We start from the raw sequence: 6133 nt of genomic DNA on the forward strand, positions 1-6133 counted from the left end.
CTCTTCTCTTCTCCCTCTCCTCCCACTCTCTCCCTAGCTAGCTAGCTAGTTAGAGCTATATATCTATAGAGCTACTAGGTAATTAAGATAAAAGGTGCTTGATATCCCTCTCGACACATTGGTGAGCAAAAAAAGTGTTTGTGTGGATAGGACCGAAACTATATATATATATATATATATATATATATATATATATATATATATATATATATATATATATATGGGCGATATGAGAATATACCGAATTGTGTGTGGCATAATTTGAGTTGCCTACATTGTGTATTTGATGAAATAATGTGGGTGACATGAGTTGCCTATGTTTTTTCGAATTGTCGATTCAATTCTGTTTCGGCAAATTTCGGGCATGCAAACTCAATATGTCCTATGTTTAGGGAAGGTCATTGCAAATTTTTGTATGAATTTGATCCATGCAGGCATATATACGTGGTTATAATATTTGCTCCGCCGCAGGTGATCATGAAGGTCAATGGAAGGATGGTGGAAAGATACTGGCAATCCGCTGGGGATGACATGTATGAAAAAAGACTGAGGGATGTTTTATGTCCGTGTCGAAAATGCAAAGGAAGAGTCAGGCTCGACCCCTTTAAGGGTGGTAAATTCAATGCGCACCTGCTCATGCATGGTTTCATGCATGGCCATACTCGGTGGATAAGTGAAGATGATGATGAGGAGGAGGAGGAGGAAATCGACGGGGCAGGAAATTATGACATGGGGCCACCAGACGAAGAGATGACCGATTATGTGCCCGAAGAGGAAGAAGGCCTCAGAAATGTCGATGGCGAAGAGGCAGTTCAAGGCGGAGAAGACGCGGACACGCCACCGTCTTCGTCGCTACTAAGTTCAGCCATGTGGGACCCGCATGTTCGAGACCTGCTTCGCAAGAAGACGACTAGCGACAGAGCTGCTTCTAGAGAGGAGGCCAAACTGGCGTAACTGGAGGTAGACTCGATGACTCCTTTGTATGATGGTTGCAATAATACCGAGGTGACCCGCTTGAGTTTCACATTAGAACTTCTAAAGATGAAGGCAAAAAACAAATGGACAGATACAAGCCTGGATGAGCTTCTGAAGTACCTAAAGAAGGTTCTTCCCGCGGAAAGCCTGTGTCCTACTAGTGTCAAGGAGGCAAAGAAAATCGTATGCCCTCTGGATCTGCCACATATTAGATATCACGCATGCATCAATGATTGCATCATATATCAGAACGAGCACGCGGAAAAAACCATCTGTCCAAAGTGCAATGCTTCACGATATAAAAAGGCCGGAAAGAAAGCTCCACAAAAAGTTGTATGGTACTTTTCGATCACTCCGCGTCTACACCGGTATTTCGTAGATCCTAAGGAAGCAAAGCTTATGCACTGGCACGCGGAGAGGGTGGCCAGATGACGGAGATGAACCGAAGCTGAGACACCTCGCAGATGCTAGCCAGTGGAGAGCACTAAATGCTGAATTTGAATTTTTCACAAATGATCCAAGGAACATCGTGCTTGGCGCTAGTAGTGATGGCATGAATCCATTTGGCAACCAGAACACCAATCATAGCACATGCCCTTGTTTGTATGGATGTACAACCCCCCCCTGATTGTGCATGAAGGAAAAATACATACACATGGCTATGCTTATTCAAGGGCCGAGACAACCGGGAAATGATATAAATCTGTATCTCGGGTTACTGAAAGATGAGTTACAGACGCCGGCCAAGACATGGGATGCAAGCAAAGGAGAGTATTTCTACATGAGAGCCGCGCTGATCACGCCGGTGCAGGACTATCTCGGTTACGGCTATCTCTCCGGCCAGGTGTGCCACGGATATTGTGGATGCACGAGGTGCATGGATGATACAACTTCTCTGCAGCTATCGAAAGATGGCGGGTCTTCGAAAATTGTGTACATGGGAAATCGAAGATGGCTCGAGAAGGATGACCAATGGAGAAAGCGTGGAGATCTATTCAATGGTAAGACTAAGCATCGAGGTCCTCCACGTAAGCGTAGCGGTGCAGAAATATATGAGTTATTGAAGAACTGGGAAGAGTGCTCCTCACCGGGAAAGACGAAGAAAAAGGCGCCGGAGGCCCTGCTAAAGATATGGAAGACGAGATCTGTTTTCTAGGACTTGGAATACTGGCCCATACTCGACACACCTCATAGCCTTGATCAAATGCATATCACAAAAAATATCCTTCAAAGTTTTCTTGGAACATTGATGAATGCTACCTCTTGAGCACTGTGTTGGATTTTCCCGAAGAGGAGAGGATGATGCAGTAAAGTAGCGTAAGTATTTCCCTCAGTTTTTGAGAACCAAGGTATCAATCCAGTAGGAGATCACGCACGAGTCCCTCGTACCTACACAAAACGATAGCTACTCGCAACCAATGCGATTAGGGGTTGTCAATCCCTTCACGGTCACTTACAAGGGTGAGATCTGATAGAGATGATAAATAATATTTTTGGTATTTTTGATATAGAGATGCAAAGTGAAAAGTAAAAGGCAAAGTAAAAACAAAGCAAGTAATAAAGTAATGGAGATTGATATGATGAGAATAGACCCGGGGGCCATAGGTTTCACTAGTGGCTTCTATTAAGAGCATAAGTATTCTACGGTGGGTGAACAAATTACTGTTGAGCAATTGACAGAATTGAGCATAATTATGAGTATATCTAGGTATGATCATGTGTATAGGCATCACGTCCGAGACAAGTAGATTGAAACGATTCTGCATCTACTACTATTACTCCACTCATCAACCGCTATCCAGCATGCATCTAGAGTATTAAGTTCAAAAAACAGAGTAACGCCTTAAGAAAGATGACATGAGGTAGAGGGATAAATTCATGCAATATGATAAAAACCCCATCTTGTTATCCTCGATGGCAACAATACAATACGTGTCTTGCAACCCTTTTTGTCACTGGGTAAGGACACCGCAAGATTGAACCCAAAGCTAAACACTTCTCCCATTGCAAGAACTACCAATCTAGTTGGCCAAACCAAACGGATAATTCGAAGAGACTTGCAAAGATAACTCAATCATACATAAAAGAATTCAGAGAAGATTCAAATATTATTCATAGATAAGCTGGATCATAAACCCACAATTCATCGGTCTCAACAAACACACCGCAAAAAAGAAGATTACATCGAATATATCTCCACAAGAGAGGGGGAGAACATTGTATTGAGATCCAAAAAGAGAGAAGAAGCCATCTAGCTACTAGCTATGGACCCGAAGGTCTGAAGTAAACTACTCACACTTCTTCGGAGAGGCTATGGTGTTGATGTAGAAGCCCTCCATGGTAGATGCCCCCTCCGGCGGAGCTCCGGAACAGGCCCAAAGATGGGATCTCAAGGATACAGAAAGTTGGGGCGGTGGAATTGGGTTTTTGGCTCCGTATTTGATCTGTCGGGGGTACGTATGTATATATAGGAGGAAGGAGTACGTCGGTGGAGCAACAGGGAGCCCACGAGGCAGGGGGCGCCCTAGGGGGGGGGCACCCCCACCCTCGTGACCGCCTCTTTTGTTCCTTGGAGCATGGTCCAAGTCTCCTAGATCACGTTCGGTGAGAAAATCACGTTCCCGAAGGTTTCATTCTGTTTGGACTCCGTTTGATATTCTATTTCTTCGAAATACTGAAATAGGCAAAAACACCAATTCTGGGCTGGGCCTTCGGTTAATAGGTTAGTCCCAAAAATAATATAAAAGTGGAAAATAAAGCCCAATATAGTCCAAAACAGTAGATAAAGTAGCATGGAGCAATCAAAAATTATAGATACGTTGGAGACGTATCGATGAACATGCCGGAGAGGACCAAGGATGGGCCAAAGTCAAGAAAAGACTTGGAATTTTTGAAAATCAGGAAAGATCTCCAAATGCCAGGTAAGAGGTCGTCAGAGGAGATCGAGACGGAGACGGAGACGGAAGATAGGGGCAAAAAAGTAAACAAGAAGTAAGAACAATATTGCCCCCCCCCCCTCTTGCTTCACCTTAGATCCGAAGTTAGTTCCGGATACTGTGGGAAGATAAGAAGATATCTGGACACCAAGAAAAAAAGGTTCAGTGGGATGAAGTCTCACGACTGTCATGTGATGATGACACAGTTACTCCCAGTTGCACTTAGAGGGATTATGGACACACATGTGCGTGAGACGCTTACTGACCTATGCCACTTTTTTGATGCTATCTCTCGAAAGTCGATCAGTGTGAAGCAACTCCATAGGCTACAGGAAGAGATCATTGTCATACTGAATGAGCTAGAGATGTACTTCCCGCCCGCGTTCTTTGATGCCATGGTGCATCTATGTGTCCACATCGTGGACGACATCATCAACCTAGGGCCGACATTCCTGCATAGCATGATGCCGTTTGAGAGGATGAATGGGGTCATCAAAGGATTCATTCATAACATGTCCCGTCCAGATGGAAGCATAGCCCAGGGATATCTGACCAAAGAGTGTATCTCTTTCTATGAGAGTTATCTGACCAAAGACCCTGTTGTTGGTTTGCCCGTCAACAAGCACTGTGGAAGGCTCGAAGGCGAAGGTCACACCAACGGTCATAGGGATGCGAATGTGTTACGCTCGGGCCGAAAAAATGACCTTGACAGGGCAAACTTAGTAGTGCTACAACACCTAGATGTGCTAGAAGATTTCGTGACATTGCACAAAGAGACCATCGCAAAGAAGTACCGTGACCGTGGGGTGCATAGGACGGACGCTGAAGTTATTAGAGAGTACAACTCCACTTTCTTGCGTTGGTTCAAAGAGCAAGTTCTGGCTAATCCCCTGGAAGAGGGTTGTCCGAACGGAACACTCATATACGCCTTTGCACATGGCCCCTCGACCAACCTCGCGACTTATCAAGCATACGATATCAACGGATACACGTTCTACACGGAGGAGAAAGATATAAACAGTGATGACCAAAACTCAGGGGCGACGATGGAAGCCATGACCGGAATGTAATTGAAAGATATTACGAATGGGTCGAAGAGATATGGGAGCTTAACTACTCTGGATTGCATAGCGCGACGATGTTCCGTGTCAGATGGGATAAAAATGTACACAAAGAAAACTGACATTTCACTACCATGTGTATACCCGACTCCAAAAATGAGCCGTGTGTATACATTTGTTTCGTGTCAAAGCCATCGCCAAAAATGAGCCATGGGTACACTCTAAACACGTGACACAATGTTTCTTCATATCTGATCCGATCAATCCCAGCCGTGTTGTCATGAGGAGAAGCAAAAGGAGCATTGCCGGAATGGATGGAGTCACCAACAAGGAAGACTATAACCAGTACGGTGATCCGATGAGGGAAGATGATGCTGATGACGACAAAACATATGTCAAAAGAAGAATGAAGACTACATTACCTACGAAAGATCGTAGTCCCTAGAGAAGGAAAAGTCACGACCATGGCCTCAATTATTCGACAACGAACAAAAGAGGGAAGAAGATCAGTCTGAAGCGTCGTCGTCGCCCAAGCTAACAAACTAATCCCAAAGTTTGTGTGTGTCTAGCTATTTTGTATACCGCCGATAGCGGTCAAATGATGTAAGATATATATTATACTAATTATTATCCGGAGGGTGACAATGGTATATTGCAAAATGAAAGAAAAAGAAAAAGAAAACTGCAAATGAAAGAAAAAGAAAAGAAAAAGAAAGGAAGTTTGGCAAAATGAAATGAAAAGAAAAAGAAAAAGGAACTAATAAGTTGTGGAAAATGAAATGCAAGAAAAAGAAAAAAGAAAAAGAAAAAGAAAAAAGAAAAATAAAAGAAAAAGTCAGCAGTAGCGCGTTTTATCCAGGGAAGCGTTGTAGCTAAGAAAAAGGAAAATAAAAAATAAATAAAGAAAAAAACTAGCAGTAGCGCGTTTTTGCTGGACCAGCGCTATAGCTAACTTAGCTATAGCGCGTTTTGCCAACACGCGCTATAGCTAAGTTAGCTATAGCACCGGTCCGCTAGCCCCCTCTTTCCTGTCTCTCTCACTCGCTCCGCTCGATCCCCTCTGACTCCACCGCCGACGCCGCCCCGCCCAGGCCGCCGCCCACGCCAGCCCCGCCCCGCCGCCCACGACAGCCCTTCCCCGCCCCGCCCACCCCGCCGCCG

This window comes from Triticum dicoccoides, chromosome 1B (assembly GCF_002162155.2).
Source record: "Triticum dicoccoides isolate Atlit2015 ecotype Zavitan chromosome 1B, WEW_v2.0, whole genome shotgun sequence".
Classification (NCBI taxonomy): domain Eukaryota; kingdom Viridiplantae; phylum Streptophyta; class Magnoliopsida; order Poales; family Poaceae; genus Triticum; species Triticum dicoccoides.